At 54.8% G+C, this 18,838-nt stretch overlaps 20 non-coding genes across 20 annotated transcripts; all 20 read right to left on the minus strand.

Moving 5' to 3' along the window:
- Positions 1 to 228: 228 nt before the first annotated feature.
- On the minus strand, positions 229 to 347 carry LOC126125521 (5S ribosomal RNA). The gene has a single exon (XR_007526557.1). It is a non-coding gene; the product is annotated as a 5S ribosomal RNA (ribosomal RNA).
- Positions 348 to 1,197: 850 nt separating this feature from the next.
- Positions 1,198 to 1,316, minus strand: LOC126125488 (5S ribosomal RNA). The gene has a single exon (XR_007526527.1). It is a non-coding gene; the product is annotated as a 5S ribosomal RNA (ribosomal RNA).
- An 848-nt stretch (positions 1,317 to 2,164) lies between these two features.
- Positions 2,165 to 2,283, minus strand: LOC126125524 (5S ribosomal RNA). The gene has a single exon (XR_007526559.1). It is a non-coding gene; the product is annotated as a 5S ribosomal RNA (ribosomal RNA).
- Positions 2,284 to 3,135: 852 nt separating this feature from the next.
- On the minus strand, positions 3,136 to 3,254 carry LOC126125525 (5S ribosomal RNA). The gene has a single exon (XR_007526560.1). It is a non-coding gene; the product is annotated as a 5S ribosomal RNA (ribosomal RNA).
- An 848-nt stretch (positions 3,255 to 4,102) lies between these two features.
- LOC126125526 (5S ribosomal RNA) lies at positions 4,103 to 4,221 on the minus strand. Its single transcript, XR_007526561.1, has one exon. It is a non-coding gene; the product is annotated as a 5S ribosomal RNA (ribosomal RNA).
- Positions 4,222 to 5,069: 848 nt separating this feature from the next.
- Positions 5,070 to 5,188, minus strand: LOC126125527 (5S ribosomal RNA). Its single transcript, XR_007526562.1, has one exon. It is a non-coding gene; the product is annotated as a 5S ribosomal RNA (ribosomal RNA).
- An 852-nt stretch (positions 5,189 to 6,040) lies between these two features.
- LOC126125528 (5S ribosomal RNA) lies at positions 6,041 to 6,159 on the minus strand. Its single transcript, XR_007526563.1, has one exon. It is a non-coding gene; the product is annotated as a 5S ribosomal RNA (ribosomal RNA).
- An 852-nt stretch (positions 6,160 to 7,011) lies between these two features.
- On the minus strand, positions 7,012 to 7,130 carry LOC126125529 (5S ribosomal RNA). The gene has a single exon (XR_007526564.1). It is a non-coding gene; the product is annotated as a 5S ribosomal RNA (ribosomal RNA).
- Positions 7,131 to 7,974: 844 nt separating this feature from the next.
- LOC126125530 (5S ribosomal RNA) lies at positions 7,975 to 8,093 on the minus strand. Its single transcript, XR_007526565.1, has one exon. It is a non-coding gene; the product is annotated as a 5S ribosomal RNA (ribosomal RNA).
- Positions 8,094 to 8,937: 844 nt separating this feature from the next.
- Positions 8,938 to 9,056, minus strand: LOC126125531 (5S ribosomal RNA). Its single transcript, XR_007526566.1, has one exon. It is a non-coding gene; the product is annotated as a 5S ribosomal RNA (ribosomal RNA).
- An 848-nt stretch (positions 9,057 to 9,904) lies between these two features.
- LOC126125532 (5S ribosomal RNA) lies at positions 9,905 to 10,023 on the minus strand. The gene has a single exon (XR_007526567.1). It is a non-coding gene; the product is annotated as a 5S ribosomal RNA (ribosomal RNA).
- Positions 10,024 to 10,875: 852 nt separating this feature from the next.
- LOC126125534 (5S ribosomal RNA) lies at positions 10,876 to 10,994 on the minus strand. Its single transcript, XR_007526568.1, has one exon. It is a non-coding gene; the product is annotated as a 5S ribosomal RNA (ribosomal RNA).
- An 851-nt stretch (positions 10,995 to 11,845) lies between these two features.
- LOC126125536 (5S ribosomal RNA) lies at positions 11,846 to 11,964 on the minus strand. Its single transcript, XR_007526570.1, has one exon. It is a non-coding gene; the product is annotated as a 5S ribosomal RNA (ribosomal RNA).
- An 852-nt stretch (positions 11,965 to 12,816) lies between these two features.
- On the minus strand, positions 12,817 to 12,935 carry LOC126125537 (5S ribosomal RNA). The gene has a single exon (XR_007526571.1). It is a non-coding gene; the product is annotated as a 5S ribosomal RNA (ribosomal RNA).
- Positions 12,936 to 13,787: 852 nt separating this feature from the next.
- Positions 13,788 to 13,906, minus strand: LOC126125538 (5S ribosomal RNA). Its single transcript, XR_007526572.1, has one exon. It is a non-coding gene; the product is annotated as a 5S ribosomal RNA (ribosomal RNA).
- Positions 13,907 to 14,757: 851 nt separating this feature from the next.
- LOC126125539 (5S ribosomal RNA) lies at positions 14,758 to 14,876 on the minus strand. The gene has a single exon (XR_007526573.1). It is a non-coding gene; the product is annotated as a 5S ribosomal RNA (ribosomal RNA).
- Positions 14,877 to 15,727: 851 nt separating this feature from the next.
- On the minus strand, positions 15,728 to 15,846 carry LOC126125474 (5S ribosomal RNA). The gene has a single exon (XR_007526514.1). It is a non-coding gene; the product is annotated as a 5S ribosomal RNA (ribosomal RNA).
- Positions 15,847 to 16,693: 847 nt separating this feature from the next.
- On the minus strand, positions 16,694 to 16,812 carry LOC126125465 (5S ribosomal RNA). Its single transcript, XR_007526507.1, has one exon. It is a non-coding gene; the product is annotated as a 5S ribosomal RNA (ribosomal RNA).
- An 852-nt stretch (positions 16,813 to 17,664) lies between these two features.
- Positions 17,665 to 17,783, minus strand: LOC126125540 (5S ribosomal RNA). The gene has a single exon (XR_007526574.1). It is a non-coding gene; the product is annotated as a 5S ribosomal RNA (ribosomal RNA).
- Positions 17,784 to 18,634: 851 nt separating this feature from the next.
- LOC126125475 (5S ribosomal RNA) lies at positions 18,635 to 18,753 on the minus strand. Its single transcript, XR_007526515.1, has one exon. It is a non-coding gene; the product is annotated as a 5S ribosomal RNA (ribosomal RNA).
- Between the last annotated feature and the right edge of the window lie 85 nt (positions 18,754 to 18,838).

Raw genomic sequence — 18,838 nt, forward strand, 5'->3', positions numbered from 1 at the left:
ATAGGCGGTGACGTATTTCAGAAATCACCTGCCGATTCGTAGTGTTTTGTCGTTTTCAAAGTCTTCTTGGCAAACTTGGTTAGCACATTCTCCCTCAAACTGAGTTAATTACTGCATTTTCGTTCCATTACAGTAGTTTAAAAGGCTTAAGGAAGCATCTTTGTCACAACAGAAAGGTAGTTTGAAAATTGGGCTGGCGACATAACAAAAAAAAAAAAACAGTAAGGGAGCCAACAGCACCCGGGTTTCCCAGGCGGTCACCCATCCAAGTACTAGCCGGGCCCGATGATGCTTAACTTCGGTGATCGGACGAGAACCGGTGTATTCATCATGGTATGGCCGTTGGCGCTCATCTAATGTAGGAGCACGGCTGAATTCGCGTTCGGCTTTTCTCCCAACACACAAAATGTTAGTTTTCGGCCGCATTTGACGAAAGCGCTTCCTTCCGCAACCGCCAGTTCCTCGAGGACGGCGCGGGGAGGCACGCCCGGCGTCCCAGCAGAGTGACGGCCGAATTGGCGGGCGCACCGCCGCGTGTGTGAGACGCACTGCTGCTCGTTGCACCCCCTGTCATTCGCTGGGCGCGTGCAGCCTTCGACACTAGCGGAGGACGCATCTTGTCCCTGGTGTTCAGCGGAGGGCCTGTGCGGGGTGTGGCAGTGTCGTGCTGGAGGGCCCACTGGTAGCGATGTGGGCTTCCTCGCCTCGCCACGCCTCGCCTCGCCTCGCCTCACACCAGGTGTCTGCGTAGTTTGCAGTGCATTCGCACCATTCCTATCCCTGTCCCTGTCCCCGTCCCGACTTGTCCCGACTTTGCTCGACTGCCGCTCGCTGCCGCTCGGGTCGTGGTCCATATGACAGCGCAAGCACGACAAACGTCTGCGGGACGAGACGAGACGAGACGAGACGACTAAGGAATAAGTTCGTGGTTACAAATCAAATTTGGAACTCAACACACCTACACAACAATAGGCGGTGACGTATTTCAGAAATCACCTGCCGATTCGTAGTGTTTTGTCGTTTTCAAAGTCTTCTTGGCAAACTTGGTTAGCACATTCTCCCTCAAACTGAGTTAATTACTGCATTTTCGTTCCATTACAGTAGTTTAAAAGGCTTAAGGAAGCATCTTTGTCACAACAGAAAGGTAGTTTGAAAATTGGGCTGGCGACATAACAAAAAAAAAAAAAACAGTAAGGGAGCCAACAGCACCCGGGTTTCCCAGGCGGTCACCCATCCAAATACTAGCCGGGCCCGATGATGCTTAACTTCGGTGATCGGACGAGAACCGGTGTATTCATCATGGTATGGCCGTTGGCGCTCATCTAATGTAGGAGCACGGCAGAATTCGCGTTCGGCTTTTCTCCCAACACACAAAATGTTAGTTTTCGGCCGCATTTGACGAAAGCGCTTCCTTCCGCAACCGCCAGTTCCTCGAGGACGGCGCGGGGAGGCACGCCCGGCGTCCCAGCAGAGTGACGGCCGAATTGGCGGGCGCACCGCCGCGTGTGTGAGACGCACTGCTGCTCGTTGCACCCCCTGTCATTCGCTGGGCGCGTGCAGCCTTCGACACTAGCGGAGGACGCATCTTGTCCCTGGTGTTCAGCGGAGGGCCTGTGCGGGGTGTGGCAGTGTCGTGCTGGAGGGCCCACTGGTAGCGATGTGGGCTTCCTCGCCTCGCCACGCCTCGCCTCGCCTCGCCTCACACCAGGTGTCTGCGTAGTTTGCAGTGCATTCGCACCATTCCTATCCCTGTCCCTGTCCCCGTCCCGACTTGTCCCGACTTTGCTCGACTGCCGCTCGCTGCCGCTCGTGTCGTGGTCCATATGACAGCGCAAGCACGACAAACGTCTGCGGGACGAGACGAGACGAGACGAGACGACTAAGGAATAAGTTCGTGGTTACAAATCAAATTTGGAACTCAACACACCTACACAACAATAGGCGGTGACGTATTTCAGAAATCACCTGCCGATTCGTAGTGTTTTGTCGTTTTCAAAGTCTTCTTGGCAAACTTGGTTAGCACATTCTCCCTCAAACTGAGTTAATTACTGCATTTTCGTTCCATTACAGTAGTTTAAAAGGCTTAAGGAAGCATCTTTGTCACAACAGAAAGGTAGTTTGAAAATTGGGCTGGCGACATAACAAAAAAAAAAAACAGTAAGGGAGCCAACAGCACCCGGGTTTCCCAGGCGGTCACCCATCCAAGTACTAGCCGGGCCCGATGATGCTTAACTTCGGTGATCGGACGAGAACCGGTGTATTCATCATGGTATGGCCGTTGGCGCTCATCTAATGTAGGAGCACGGCAGAATTCGCGTTCGGCTTTTCTCCCAACACACAAAATGTTAGTTTTCGGCCGCATTTGACGAAAGCGCTTCCTTCCGCAACCGCCAGTTCCTCGAGGACGGCGCGGGGAGGCACGCCCGGCGACCCAGCAGAGTGACGGCCGAATTGGCGGGCGCACCGCCGCGTGTGTGAGACGCACTGCTGCTCGTTGCACCCCCTGTCATTCGCTGGGCGCGTGCAGCCTTCGACACTAGCGGAGGACGCATCTTGTCCCTGGTGTTCAGCGGAGGGCCTGTGCGGGGTGTGGCAGTGTCGTGCTGGAGGGTCCACTGGTAGCGATGTGGGCTTCCTCGCCTCGCCACGCTTCGCCTCGCCTCGCCTCACACCAGGTGTCTGCGTAGTTTGCAGTGCATTCGCACCATTCCTATCCCTGTCCCTGTCCCCGTCCCGACTTGTCCCGACTTTGCTCGACTGCCGCTCGCTGCCGCTCGGGTCGTGGTCCATATGACAGCGCAAGCACGACAAACGTCTGCGGGACGAGACGAGACGAGACGAGACGAGACGACTAAGGAATAAATTCGTGGTTACAAATCAAATTTGGAACTCTACACTCCTACACGACAATAGGCGGTGACGTATTTCAGAAATCACCTGCCGATTCGTACTGTTTTGTCGTTTTCAAAGTCTTCTTGGCAAACTTGGTTAGCACATTCTCCCTCAAACTGAGTTAATTACTGCATTTTCGTTCCATTACAGTAGTTTAAAAGGCATAAGGAAGCATCTTTGTCACAACAGAAAGGTAGTTTGAAAATTGGGCTGGCGACATAACAAAAAAAAAAACAGTAAGGGAGCCAACAGCACCCGGGTTTCCCAGGCGGTCACCCATCCAAGTACTAGCCGGGCCCGATGATGCTTAACTTCGGTGATCGGACGAGAACCGGTGTATTCATCATGGTATGGCCGTTGGCGCTCATCTAATGTAGGAGCACGGTAGAATTCGCGTTCGGCTTTTCTCCCAACACACAAAATGTTAGTTTTCGGCCGCATTTGACGAAAGCGCTTCCTTCCGCAACCGCCAGTTCCTCGAGGACGGCGCGGGGAGGCACGCCCGGCGTCCCAGCAGAGTGACGGCCGAATTGGCGGGCGCACCGCCGCGTGTGTGAGACGCACTGCTGCTCGTTGCACCCCCTGTCATTCGCTGGGCGCGTGCAGCCTTCGACACTAGCGGAGGACGCATCTTGTCCCTGGTGTTCAGCGGAGGGCCTGTGCGGGGTGTGGCAGTGTCGTGCTGGAGGGCCCACTGGTAGCGATGTGGGCTTCCTCGCCTCGCCACGCCTCGCCTCGCCTCGCCTCACACCAGGTGTCTGCGTAGTTTGCAGTGCATTCGCACCATTCCTATCCCTGTCCCTGTCCCCGTCCCGACTTGTCCCGACTTTGCTCGACTGCCGCTCGCTGCCGCTCGGGTCGTGGTCCATATGACAGCGCAAGCACGACAAACGTCTGCGGGACGAGACGAGACGAGACGAGACGACTAAGGAATAAGTTCGTGGTTACAAATCAAATTTGGAACTCAACACACCTACACAACAATAGGCGGTGACGTATTTCAGAAATCACCTGCCGATTCGTAGTGTTTTGTCGTTTTCAAAGTCTTCTTGGCAAACTTGGTTAGCACATTCTCCCTCAAACTGAGTTAATTACTGCATTTTCGTTCCATTACAGTAGTTTAAAAGGCTTAAGGAAGCATCTTTGTCACAACAGAAAGGTAGTTTGAAAATTGGGCTGGCGACATAACAAAAAAAAAAAACAGTAAGGGAGCCAACAGCACCCGGGTTTCCCAGGCGGTCACCCATCCAAGTACTAGCCGGGCCCGATGATGCTTAACTTCGGTGATCGGACGAGAACCGGTGTATTCATCATGGTATGGCCGTTGGCGCTCATCTAATGTAGGAGCACGGCAGAATTCGCGTTCGGCTTTTCTCCCAACACACAAAATGTTAGTTTTCGGCCGCATTTGACGAAAGCGCTTCCTTCCGCAACCGCCAGTTCCTCGAGGACGGCGCGGGGAGGCACGCCCGGCGTCCCAGCAGAGTGACGGCCGAATTGGCGGGCGCACCGCCGCGTGTGTGAGACGCACTGCTGCTCGTTGCACCCCCTGTCATTCGCTGGGCGCGTGCAGCCTTCGACACTAGCGGAGGACGCATCTTGTCCCTGGTGTTCAGCGGAGGGCCTGTGCGGGGTGTGGCAGTGTCGTGCTGGAGGGTCCACTGGTAGCGATGTGGGCTTCCTCGCCTCGCCACGCTTCGCCTCGCCTCGCCTCACACCAGGTGTCTGCGTAGTTTGCAGTGCATTCGCACCATTCCTATCCCTGTCCCTGTCCCCGTCCCGACTTGTCCCGACTTTGCTCGACTGCCGCTCGCTGCCGCTCGGGTCGTGGTCCATATGACAGCGCAAGCACGACAAACGTCTGCGGGACGAGACGAGACGAGACGAGACGACTAAGGAATAAGTTCGTGGTTACAAATCAAATTTGGAACTCAACACACCTACACAACAATAGGCGGTGACGTATTTCAGAAATCACCTGCCGATTCGTAGTGTTTTGTCGTTTTCAAAGTCTTCTTGGCAAACTTGGTTAGCACATTCTCCCTCAAACTGAGTTAATTACTGCATTTTCGTTCCATTACAGTAGTTTAAAAGGCTTAAGGAAGCATCTTTGTCACAACAGAAAGGTAGTTTGAAAATTGGGCTGGCGACATAACAAAAAAAAAAAACAGTAAGGGAGCCAACAGCACCCGGGTTTCCCAGGCGGTCACCCATCCAAGTACTAGCCGGGCCCGATGATGCTTAACTTCGGTGATCGGACGAGAACCGGTGTATTCATCATGGTATGGCCGTTGGCGCTCATCTAATGTAGGAGCACGGCAGAATTCGCGTTCGGCTTTTCTCCCAACACACAAAATGTTAGTTTTCGGCCGCATTTGACGAAAGCGCTTCCTTCCGCAACCGCCAGTTCCTCGAGGACGGCGCGGGGAGGCACGCCCGGCGTCCCAGCAGAGTGACGGCCGAATTGGCGGGCGCACCGCCGCGTGTGTGAGACGCACTGCTGCTCGTTGCACCCCCTGTCATTCGCTGGGCGCGTGCAGCCTTCGACACTAGCGGAGGACGCATCTTGTCCCTGGTGTTCAGCGGAGGGCCTGTGCGGGGTGTGGCAGTGTCGTGCTGGAGGGTCCACTGGTAGCGATGTGGGCTTCCTCGCCTCGCCACGCTTCGCCTCGCCTCGCCTCACACCAGGTGTCTGCGTAGTTTGCAGTGCATTCGCACCATTCCTATCCCTGTCCCTGTCCCCGTCCCGACTTGTCCCGACTTTGCTCGACTGCCGCTCGCTGCCGCTCGGGTCGTGGTCCATATGACAGCGCAAGCACGACAAACGTCTGCGGGACGAGACGAGACGAGACGAGACGAGACGACTAAGGAATAAATTCGTGGTTACAAATCAAATTTGGAACTCTACACTCCTACACGACAATAGGCGGTGACGTATTTCAGAAATCACCTGCCGATTCGTACTGTTTTGTCGTTTTCAAAGTCTTCTTGGCAAACTTGGTTAGCACATTCTCCCTCAAACTGAGTTAATTACTGCATTTTCGTTCCATTACAGTAGTTTAAAAGGCATAAGGAAGCATCTTTGTCACAACAGAAAGGTAGTTTGAAAATTGGGCTGGCGACATAACAAAAAAAAAAACAGTAAGGGAGCCAACAGCACCCGGGTTTCCCAGGCGGTCACCCATCCAAGTACTAGCCGGGCCCGATGATGCTTAACTTCGGTGATCGGACGAGAACCGGTGTATTCATCATGGTATGGCCGTTGGCGCTCATCTAATGTAGGAGCACGGTAGAATTCGCGTTCGGCTTTTCTCCCAACACACAAAATGTTAGTTTTCGGCCGCATTTGACGAAAGCGCTTCCTTCCGCAACCGCCAGTTCCTCGAGGACGGCGCGGGGAGGCACGCCCGGCGGCCCAGCAGAGTGACGGCCGAATTGGCGGGCGCACCGCCGCGTGTGTGAGACGCACTGCTGCTCGTTGCACCCCCTGTCATTCGCTGGGCGCGTGCAGCCTTCGACACTAGCGGAGGACGCATCTTGTCCCTGGTGTTCAGCGGAGGGCCTGTGCGGGGTGTGGCAGTGTCGTGCTGGAGGGCCCACTGGTAGCGATGTGGGCTTCCTCGCCTCGCCACGCCTCGCCTCGCCTCGCCTCACACCAGGTGTCTGCGTAGTTTGCAGTGCATTCGCACCATTCCTATCCCTGTCCCTGTCCCCGTCCCGACTTGTCCCGACTTTGCTCGACTGCCGCTCGCTGCCGCTCGGGTCGTGGTCCATATGACAGCGCAAGCACGACAAACGTCTGCGGGACGAGACGAGACGAGACGAGACGAGACGACTAAGGAATAAATTCGTGGTTACAAATCAAATTTGGAACTCTACACTCCTACACGACAATAGGCGGTGACGTATTTCAGAAATCACCTGCCGATTCGTACTGTTTTGTCGTTTTCAAAGTCTTCTTGGCAAACTTGGTTAGCACATTCTCCCTCAAACTGAGTTAATTACTGCATTTTCGTTCCATTACAGTAGTTTAAAAGGCATAAGGAAGCATCTTTGTCACAACAGAAAGGTAGTTTGAAAATTGGGCTGGCGACATAACAAAAAAAAAAACAGTAAGGGAGCCAACAGCACCCGGGTTTCCCAGGCGGTCACCCATCCAAGTACTAGCCGGGCCCGATGATGCTTAACTTCGGTGATCGGACGAGAACCGGTGTATTCATCATGGTATGGCCGTTGGCGCTCATCTAATGTAGGAGCACGGTAGAATTCGCGTTCGGCTTTTCTCCCAACACACAAAATGTTAGTTTTCGGCCGCATTTGACGAAAGCGCTTCCTTCCGCAACCGCCAGTTCCTCGAGGACGGCGCGGGGAGGCACGCCCGGCGTCCCAGCAGAGTGACGGCCGAATTGGCGGGCGCACCGCCGCGTGTGTGAGACGCACTGCTGCTCGTTGCACCCCCTGTCATTCGCTGGGCGCGTGCAGCCTTCGACACTAGCGGAGGACGCATCTTGTCCCTGGTGTTCAGCGGAGGGCCTGTGCGGGGTGTGGCAGTGTCGTGCTGGAGGGCCCACTGGTAGCGATGTGGGCTTCCTCGCCTCGCCACGCCTCGCCTCGCCTCGCCTCACACCAGGTGTCTGCGTAGTTTGCAGTGCATTCGCACCATTCCTATCCCTGTCCCTGTCCCCGTCCCGACTTGTCCCGACTTTGCTCGACTGCCGCTCGCTGCCGCTCGGGTCGTGGTCCATATGACAGCGCAAGCACGACAAACGTCTGCGGGACGAGACGAGACGAGACGACTAAGGAATAAGTTCGTGGTTACAAATCAAATTTGGAACTCAACACACCTACACAACAATAGGCGGTGACGTATTTCAGAAATCACCTGCCGATTCGTAGTGTTTTGTCGTTTTCAAAGTCTTCTTGGCAAACTTGGTTAGCACATTCTCCCTCAAACTGAGTTAATTACTGCATTTTCGTTCCATTACAGTAGTTTAAAAGGCTTAAGGAAGCATCTTTGTCACAACAGAAAGGTAGTTTGAAAATTGGGCTGGCGACATAACAAAAAAAAAAAAACAGTAAGGGAGCCAACAGCACCCGGGTTTCCCAGGCGGTCACCCATCCAAGTACTAGCCGGGCCCGATGATGCTTAACTTCGGTGATCGGACGAGAACCGGTGTATTCATCATGGTATGGCCGTTGGCGCTCATCTAATGTAGGAGCACGGCAGAATTCGCGTTCGGCTTTTCTCCCAACACACAAAATGTTAGTTTTCGGCCGCATTTGACGAAAGCGCTTCCTTCCGCAACCGCCAGTTCCTCGAGGACGGCGCGGGGAGGCACGCCCGGCGTCCCAGCAGAGTGACGGCCGAATTGGCGGGCGCACCGCCGCGTGTGTGAGACGCACTGCTGCTCGTTGCACCCCCTGTCATTCGCTGGGCGCGTGCAGCCTTCGACACTAGCGGAGGACGCATCTTGTCCCTGGTGTTCAGCGGAGGGCCTGTGCGGGGTGTGGCAGTGTCGTGCTGGAGGGCCCACTGGTAGCGATGTGGGCTTCCTCGCCTCGCCACGCCTCGCCTCGCCTCGCCTCACACCAGGTGTCTGCGTAGTTTGCAGTGCATTCGCACCATTCCTATCCCTGTCCCTGTCCCCGTCCCGACTTGTCCCGACTTTGCTCGACTGCCGCTCGCTGCCGCTCGGGTCGTGGTCCATATGACAGCGCAAGCACGACAAACGTCTGCGGGACGAGACGAGACGAGACGACTAAGGAATAAGTTCGTGGTTACAAATCAAATTTGGAACTCAACACACCTACACAACAATAGGCGGTGACGTATTTCAGAAATCACCTGCCGATTCGTAGTGTTTTGTCGTTTTCAAAGTCTTCTTGGCAAACTTGGTTAGCACATTCTCCCTCAAACTGAGTTAATTACTGCATTTTCGTTCCATTACAGTAGTTTAAAAGGCTTAAGGAAGCATCTTTGTCACAACAGAAAGGTAGTTTGAAAATTGGGCTGGCGACATAACAAAAAAAAAAAAACAGTAAGGGAGCCAACAGCACCCGGGTTTCCCAGGCGGTCACCCATCCAAGTACTAGCCGGGCCCGATGATGCTTAACTTCGGTGATCGGACGAGAACCGGTGTATTCATCATGGTATGGCCGTTGGCGCTCATCTAATGTAGGAGCACGGCAGAATTCGCGTTCGGCTTTTCTCCCAACACACAAAATGTTAGTTTTCGGCCGCATTTGACGAAAGCGCTTCCTTCCGCAACCGCCAGTTCCTCGAGGACGGCGCGGGGAGGCACGCCCGGCGTCCCAGCAGAGTGACGGCCGAATTGGCGGGCGCACCGCCGCGTGTGTGAGACGCACTGCTGCTCGTTGCACCCCCTGTCATTCGCTGGGCGCGTGCAGCCTTCGACACTAGCGGAGGACGCATCTTGTCCCTGGTGTTCAGCGGAGGGCCTGTGCGGGGTGTGGCAGTGTCGTGCTGGAGGGCCCACTGGTAGCGATGTGGGCTTCCTCGCCTCGCCACGCCTCGCCTCGCCTCGCCTCACACCAGGTGTCTGCGTAGTTTGCAGTGCATTCGCACCATTCCTATCCCTGTCCCTGTCCCCGTCCCGACTTGTCCCGACTTTGCTCGACTGCCGCTCGCTGCCGCTCGGGTCGTGGTCCATATGACAGCGCAAGCACGACAAACGTCTGCGGGACGAGACGAGACGAGACGAGACGACTAAGGAATAAGTTCGTGGTTACAAATCAAATTTGGAACTCAACACACCTACACAACAATAGGCGGTGACGTATTTCAGAAATCACCTGCCGATTCGTAGTGTTTTGTCGTTTTCAAAGTCTTCTTGGCAAACTTGGTTAGCACATTCTCCCTCAAACTGAGTTAATTACTGCATTTTCGTTCCATTACAGTAGTTTAAAAGGCTTAAGGAAGCATCTTTGTCACAACAGAAAGGTAGTTTGAAAATTGGGCTGGCGACATAACAAAAAAAAAAAACAGTAAGGGAGCCAACAGCACCCGGGTTTCCCAGGCGGTCACCCATCCAAGTACTAGCCGGGCCCGATGATGCTTAACTTCGGTGATCGGACGAGAACCGGTGTATTCATCATGGTATGGCCGTTGGCGCTCATCTAATGTAGGAGCACGGCAGAATTCGCGTTCGGCTTTTCTCCCAACACACAAAATGTTAGTTTTCGGCCGCATTTGACGAAAGCGCTTCCTTCCGCAACCGCCAGTTCCTCGAGGACGGCGCGGGGAGGCACGCCCGGCGTCCCAGCAGAGTGACGGCCGAATTGGCGGACGCACCGCCGCGTGTGTGAGACGCACTGCTGCTCGTTGCACCCCCTGTCATTCGCTGGGCGCGTGCAGCCTTCGACACTAGCGGAGGACGCATCTTGTCCCTGGTGTTCAGCGGAGGGCCTGTGCGGGGTGTGGCAGTGTCGTGCTGGAGGGTCCACTGGTAGCGATGTGGGCTTCCTCGCCTCGCCACGCTTCGCCTCGCCTCGCCTCACACCAGGTGTCTGCGTAGTTTGCAGTGCATTCGCACCATTCCTATCCCTGTCCCTGTCCCCGTCCCGACTTGTCCCGACTTTGCTCGACTGCCGCTCGCTGCCGCTCGGGTCGTGGTCCATATGACAGCGCAAGCACGACAAACGTCTGCGGGACGAGACGAGACGAGACGAGACGAGACGACTAAGGAATAAATTCGTGGTTACAAATCAAATTTGGAACTCTACACTCCTACACGACAATAGGCGGTGACGTATTTCAGAAATCACCTGCCGATTCGTACTGTTTTGTCGTTTTCAAAGTCTTCTTGGCAAACTTGGTTAGCACATTCTCCCTCAAACTGAGTTAATTACTGCATTTTCGTTCCATTACAGTAGTTTAAAAGGCATAAGGAAGCATCTTTGTCACAACAGAAAGGTAGTTTGAAAATTGGGCTGGCGACATAACAAAAAAAAAAACAGTAAGGGAGCCAACAGCACCCGGGTTTCCCAGGCGGTCACCCATCCAAGTACTAGCCGGGCCCGATGATGCTTAACTTCGGTGATCGGACGAGAACCGGTGTATTCATCATGGTATGGCCGTTGGCGCTCATCTAATGTAGGAGCACGGCAGAATTCGCGTTCGGCTTCTCTCCCAACACACAAAATGTTAGTTTTCGGCCGCATTTGGCGAAAGCGCTTCCTTCCGCAACCGCCAGTTCCTCGAGGACGGCGCGGGGAGGCACGCCCGGCGTCCCAGCAGAGTGACGGCCGAATTGGCGGGCGCACCGCCGCGTGTGTGAGACGCACTGCTGCTCGTTGCACCCCCTGTCATTCGCTGGGCGCGTGCAGCTTTCGACACTAGCGGAGGACGCATCTTGTCCCTGGTGTTCAGCGGAGGGCCTGTGCGGGGTGTGGCAGTGTCGTGCTGGAGGGTCCACTGGTAGCGATGTGGGCTTCCTCGCCTCGCCACGCTTCGCCTCGCCTCGCCTCACACCAGGTGTCTGCGTAGTTTGCAGTGCATTCGCACCATTCCTATCCCTGTCCCTGTCCCCGTCCCGACTTGTCCCGACTTTGCTCGACTGCCGCTCGCTGCCGCTCGGGTCGTGGTCCATATGACAGCGCAAGCACGACAAACGTCTGCGGGACGAGACGAGACGAGACGAGACGAGACGACTAAGGAATAAATTCGTGGTTACAAATCAAATTTGGAACTCTACACTCCTACACGACAATAGGCGGTGACGTATTTCAGAAATCACCTGCCGATTCGTACTGTTTTGTCGTTTTCAAAGTCTTCTTGGCAAACTTGGTTAGCACATTCTCCCTCAAACTGAGTTAATTACTGCATTTTCGTTCCATTACAGTAGTTTAAAAGGCATAAGGAAGCATCTTTGTCACAACAGAAAGGTAGTTTGAAAATTGGGCTGGCGACATAACAAAAAAAAAACAGTAAGGGAGCCAACAGCACCCGGGTTTCCCAGGCGGTCACCCATCCAAGTACTAGCCGGGCCCGATGATGCTTAACTTCGGTGATCGGACGAGAACCGGTGTATTCATCATGGTATGGCCGTTGGCGCTCATCTAATGTAGGAGCACGGCAGAATTCGCGTTCGGCTTCTCTCCCAACACACAAAATGTTAGTTTTCGGCCGCATTTGACGAAAGCGCTTCCTTCCGCAACCGCCAGTTCCTCGAGGACGGCGCGGGGAGGCACGCCCGGCGTCCCAGCAGAGTGACGGCCGAATTGGCGGGCGCACCGCCGCGTGTGTGAGACGCACTGCTGCTCGTTGCACCCCCTGTCATTCGCTGGGCGCGTGCAGCTTTCGACACTAGCGGAGGACGCATCTTGTCCCTGGTGTTCAGCGGAGGGCCTGTGCGGGGTGTGGCAGTGTCGTGCTGGAGGGTCCACTGGTAGCGATGTGGGCTTCCTCGCCTCGCCACGCTTCGCCTCGCCTCGCCTCACACCAGGTGTCTGCGTAGTTTGCAGTGCATTCGCACCATTCCTATCCCTGTCCCTGTCCCCGTCCCGACTTGTCCCGACTTTGCTCGACTGCCGCTCGCTGCCGCTCGGGTCGTGGTCCATATGACAGCGCAAGCACGACAAACGTCTGCGGGACGAGACGAGACGAGACGAGACGAGACGACTAAGGAATAAATTCGTGGTTACAAATCAAATTTGGAACTCTACACTCCTACACGACAATAGGCGGTGACGTATTTCAGAAATCACCTGCCGATTCGTACTGTTTTGTCGTTTTCAAAGTCTTCTTGGCAAACTTGGTTAGCACATTCTCCCTCAAACTGAGTTAATTACTTCATTTTCGTTCCATTACAGTAGTTTAAAAGGCATAAGGAAGCATCTTTGTCACAACAGAAAGGTAGTTTGAAAATTGGGCTGGCGACATAACAAAAAAAAAAACAGTAAGGGAGCCAACAGCACCCGGGTTTCCCAGGCGGTCACCCATCCAAGTACTAGCCGGGCCCGATGATGCTTAACTTCGGTGATCGGACGAGAACCGGTGTATTCATCATGGTATGGCCGTTGGCGCTCATCTAATGTAGGAGCACGGCAGAATTCGCGTTCGGCTTCTCTCCCAACACACAAAATGTTAGTTTTCGGCCGCATTTGACGAAAGCGCTTCCTTCCGCAACCGCCAGTTCCTCGAGGACGGCGCGGGGAGGCACGCCCGGCGTCCCAGCAGAGTGACGGCCGAATTGGCGGGCGCACCGCCGCGTGTGTGAGACGCACTGCTGCTCGTTGCACCCCCTGTCATTCGCTGGGCGCGTGCAGCTTTCGACACTAGCGGAGGACGCATCTTGTCCCTGGTGTTCAGCGGAGGGCCTGTGCGGGGTGTGGCAGTGTCGTGCTGGAGGGTCCACTGGTAGCGATGTGGGCTTCCTCGCCTCGCCACGCTTCGCCTCGCCTCGCCTCACACCAGGTGTCTGCGTAGTTTGCAGTGCATTCGCACCATTCCTATCCCTGTCCCTGTCCCCGTCCCGACTTGTCCCGACTTTGCTCGACTGCCGCTCGCTGCCGCTCGGGTCGTGGTCCATATGACAGCGCAAGCACGACAAACGTCTGCGGGACGAGACGAGACGAGACGAGACGAGACGACTAAGGAATAAATTCGTGGTTACAAATCAAATTTGGAACTCTACACTCCTACACGACAATAGGCGGTGACGTATTTCAGAAATCACCTGCCGATTCGTACTGTTTTGTCGTTTTCAAAGTCTTCTTGGCAAACTTGGTTAGCACATTCTCCCTCAAACTGAGTTAATTACTGCATTTTCGTTCCATTACAGTAGTTTAAAAGGCATAAGGAAGCATCTTTGTCACAACAGAAAGGTAGTTTGAAAATTGGGCTGGCGACATAACAAAAAAAAAAACAGTAAGGGAGCCAACAGCACCCGGGTTTCCCAGGCGGTCACCCATCCAAGTACTAGCCGGGCCCGATGATGCTTAACTTCGGTGATCGGACGAGAACCGGTGTATTCATCATGGTATGGCCGTTGGCGCTCATCTAATGTAGGAGCACGGCAGAATTCGCGTTCGGCTTTTCTCCCAACACACAAAATGTTAGTTTTCGGCCGCATTTGACGAAAGCGCTTCCTTCCGCAACCGCCAGTTCCTCGAGGACGGCGCGGGGAGGCACGCCCGGCGTCCCAGCAGAGTGACGGCCGAATTGGCGGGCGCACCGCCGCGTGTGTGAGACGCACTGCTGCTCGTTGCACCCCCTGTCATTCGCTGGGCGCGTGCAGCCTTCGACACTAGCGGAGGACGCATCTTGTCCCTGGTGTTCAGCGGAGGGCCTGTGCGGGGTGTGGCAGTGTCGTGCTGGAGGGTCCACTGGTAGCGATGTGGGCTTCCTCGCCTCGCCACGCTTCGCCTCGCCTCGCCTCACACCAGGTGTCTGCGTAGTTTGCAGTGCATTCGCACCATTCCTATCCCTGTCCCTGTCCCCGTCCCGACTTGTCCCGACTTTGCTCGACTGCCGCTCGCTGCCGCTCGGGTCGTGGTCCATATGACAGCGCAAGCACGACAAACGTCTGCGGGACGAGACGAGACGAGACGAGACGAGACGACTAAGGAATAAATTCGTGGTTACAAATCAAATTTGGAACTCTACACTCCTACACGACAATAGGCGGTGACGTATTTCAGAAATCACCTGCCGATTCGTAGTGTTTTGTCGTTTTCAAAGTCTTCTTGGCAAACTTGGTTAGCACATTCTCCCTCAAACTGAGTTAATTACTGCATTTTCGTTCCATTACAGTAGTTTAAAAGGCATAAGGAAGCATCTTTGTCACAACAGAAAGGTAGTTTGAAAATTGGGCTGGCGACATAACAAAAAAAAAACAGTAAGGGAGCCAACAGCACCCGGGTTTCCCAGGCGGTCACCCATCCAAGTACTAGCCGGGCCCGATGATGCTTAACTTCGGTGATCGGACGAGAACCGGTGTATTCATCATGGTATGGCCGTTGGCGCTCATCTAATGTAGGAGCACGGCAGAATTCGCGTTCGGCTTCTCTCCCAACACACAAAATGTTAGTTTTCGGCCGCATTTGACGAAAGCGCTTCCTTCCGCAACCGCCAGTTCCTCGAGGACGGCGCGGGGAGGCACGCCCGGCGTCCCAGCAGAGTGACGGCCGAATTGGCGGGCGCACCGCCGCGTGTGTGAGACGCACTGCTGCTCGTTGCACCCCCTGTCATTCGCTGGGCGCGTGCAGCTTTCGACACTAGCGGAGGACGCATCTTGTCCCTGGTGTTCAGCGGAGGGCCTGTGCGGGGTGTGGCAGTGTCGTGCTGGAGGGTCCACTGGTAGCGATGTGGGCTTCCTCGCCTCGCCACGCTTCGCCTCGCCTCGCCTCACACCAGGTGTCTGCGTAGTTTGCAGTGCATTCGCACCATTCCTATCCCTGTCCCTGTCCCCGTCCCGACTTGTCCCGACTTTGCTCGACTGCCGCTCGCTGCCGCTCGGGTCGTGGTCCATATGACAGCGCAAGCACGACAAACGTCTGCGGGACGAGACGAGACGAGACGAGACGAGACGACTAAGGAATAAATTCGTGGTTACAAATCAAATTTGGAACTCTACACTCCTACACGACAATAGGCGGTGACGTATTTCAGAAATCACCTGCCGATTCGTACTGTTTTGTCGTTTTCAAAGTCTTCTTGGCAAACTTGGTTAGCACATTCTCCCTCAAACTGAGTTAATTACTGCATTTTCGTTCCATTACAGTAGTTTAAAAGGCATAAGGAAGCATCTTTGTCACAACAGAAAGGTAGTTTGAAAATTGGGCTGGCGACATAACAAAAAAAAAACAGTAAGGGAGCCAACAGCACCCGGGTTTCCCAGGCGGTCACCCATCCAAGTACTAGCCGGGCCCGATGATGCTTAACTTCGGTGATCGGACGAGTACCGGTGTATTCATCATGGTATGGCCGTTGGCGCTCATCTAATGTAGGAGCACGGCAGAATTCGCGTTCGGCTTTTCTCCCAACACACAAAATGTTAGTTTTCGGCCGCATTTGACGAAAGCGCTTCCTTCCGCAACCGCCAGTTCCTCGAGGACGGCGCGGGGAGGCACGCCCGGCGTCCCAGCAGACTGACGGCCGAATTGGCGGGCGCACCGCCGCGTGTGTTAGACGCACTGCTGCTCGTTGCACCCCCTGTCATTCGCTGGGCGCGTGCAGCCTTCGACACTAGCGGAGGACGCATCTTGTCCCTGGTGTTCAGCGGAGGGCCTGTGCGGGGTGTGGCAGTGTCGTGCTGGAGGGCCCACTGGTAGCGATGTGGGCTACCTCGCCTCGCCACGCCTCGCCTCGCCTCGCCTCACACCAGGTGTCTGCGTAGTTTGCAGTGCATTCGCACCATTCCTATCCCTGTCCCTGTCCCCGTCCCGACTTGTCCCGACTTTGCTCGACTGCCGCTCGCTGCCGCTCGGGTCGTGGTCCATATGACAGCGCAAGCACGACAAACGTCTGCGGGACGAGACGAGACGAGACGAGACGACTAAGGAATAAGTTCGTGGTTACAAATCAAATTTGGAACTCAACACACCTACACAACAATAGGCGGTGACGTATTTCAGAAATCACCTGCCGATTCGTAGTGTTTTGTCGTTTTCAAAGTCTTCTTGGCAAACTTGGTTAGCACATTCTCCCTCAAACTGAGTTAATTACTGCATTTTCGTTCCATTACAGTAGTTTAAAAGGCTTAAGGAAGCATCTTTGTCACAACAGAAAGGTAGTTTGAAAATTGGGCTGGCGACATAACAAAAAAAAAAACAGTAAGGGAGCCAACAGCACCCGGCTTTCCCAGGCGGTCACCCATCCAAGTACTAGCCGGGCCCGATGATGCTTAACTTCGGTGATCGGACGAGAACCGGTGTATTCATCATGGTATGGCCGTTGACGCTCATCTAATGTAGGAGCACGGCAGAATTCGCGTTCGGCTTTTCTCCCAACACACAAAATGTTAGTTTTCGGCCGCATTTGACGAAAGCGCTTCCTTCCGCAACCGCCAGTTCCTCGAGGACGGCGCGGGGAGGCACGCCCGGCGTCCCAGCAGAGTGACGGCCGAATTGGCGGGCGCACCGCCGCGTGTGTTAGACGCACTGCTGCTCGTTGCACCCCCTGTCATTCGCTGGGCGCGTGCAGCCTTCGACACTAGCGGAGGACGCATCTTGTCCCTGGTGTTCAGCGGAGGGCCTGTGCGGGGTGTGGCAGTGTCGTGCTGGAGGGCCCACTGGTAGCGATGTGGGCTTCCTCGCCTCGCCACGCCTCGCCTCGCCTCGCCTCACACCAGGTGTCTGCGTAGTTTGCAGTGCATTCGCACCATTCCTATCCCTGTCCCTGTCCCCGTCCCGACTTGTCCCGACTTTGCTCGACTGCCGCTCGCTGCCGCTCGGGTCGTGGTCCATATGACAGCGCAAGCACGACAAACGTCTGCGGGACGAGACGAGACGAGACGAGACGAGACGACTAAGGAATAAATTCGTGGTTACAAATCAAATTTGGAACTCTACACTCCTACACGACAATAGGCGGTGACGTATTTCAGAAATCACCTGCCGATTCGTAGTGTTTTGTCGTTTTCAAAGTCTTCTTGGCAAACTTGGTTAGCACATTCTCCCTCAAACTGAGTTAATTACTGCATTTTCGTTCCATTACAGTAGTTTAAAAGGCATAAGGAAGCATCTTTGTCACAACAGAAAGGTAGTTTGAAAATTGGGCTGGCGACATAACAAAAAAAAAAACAGTAAGGGAGCCAACAGCACCCGGGTTTCCCAGGCGGTCACCCATCCAAGTACTAGCCGGGCCCGATGATGCTTAACTTCGGTGATCGGACGAGAACCGGTGTATTCATCATGGTATGGCCGTTGGCGCTCATCTAATGTAGGAGCACGGCAGAATTCGCGTTCGGCTTTTCTCCCAACACACAAAATGTTAGTTTTCGGCCGCATTTGACGAAAGCGCTTCCTTCCGCAACCGCCAGTTCCTCGAGGACGGCGCGGGGAGGCACGCCCGGCGTCCCAGCAGACTGACGGCCGAATTGGCGGGCGCACCGCCGCGTGTGTGAGACGCACTGCTGCTCGTTGCACCCCCTGTCATTCGCTGGGCGCGTGCAGCTTTCGACACTAGCGGAGGACGCATCTTGTCCCTGGTGTTCAGCGGAGGGCCTGTGCGGGGTGTGGCAGTGTCGTGCTGGAGGGTCCACTGGTAGCGATGTGGGCTTCCTCGCCTCGCCACGCTTCGCCTCGCCTCGCCTCACACCAGGTGTCTGCGTAGTTTGCAGTGCATTCGCACCATTCCTATCCCTGTCCCTGTCCCCGTCCCGACTTGTCCCGACTTTGCTCGACTGCCGCTCGCTGCCGCTCGGGTCGTGGTCCATATGACAGCGCAAGCACGACAAACGTCTGCGGGACGAGACGAGACGAGACGAGACGAGACGACTAAGGAATAAATTCGTGGTTACAAATCAAATTTGGAACTCTACACTCCTACACGACAATAGGCGGTGACGTATTTCAGAAATCACCTGCCGATTCGTACTGTTTTGTCGTTTTCAAAGTCTTCTTGGCAAACTTGGTTAGCACATTCTCCCTCAAACTGAGTTAATTACTGCATTTTCGTTCCATTACAGTAGTTTAAAAGGCATAAGGAAGCATCTTTGTCACAACAGAAAGGTAGTTTGAAAATTGGGCTGGCGACATAACAAAAAAAAAACAGTAAGGGAGCCAACAGCACCCGGGTTTCCCAGGCGGTCACCCATCCAAGTACTAGCCGGGCCCGATGATGCTTAACTTCGGTGATCGGACGAGTACCGGTGTATTCATCATGGTATGGCCGTTGGCGCTCATCTAATGTAGGAGCACGGCAGAATTCGCGTTCGGCTTTTCTCCCAACACACAAAATGTTAGTTTTCGGCCGCATTTGACG

This window comes from Schistocerca cancellata, unplaced genomic scaffold (genome assembly GCF_023864275.1).
Source record: "Schistocerca cancellata isolate TAMUIC-IGC-003103 unplaced genomic scaffold, iqSchCanc2.1 HiC_scaffold_435, whole genome shotgun sequence".
NCBI classification, from domain to species: domain Eukaryota; kingdom Metazoa; phylum Arthropoda; class Insecta; order Orthoptera; family Acrididae; genus Schistocerca; species Schistocerca cancellata.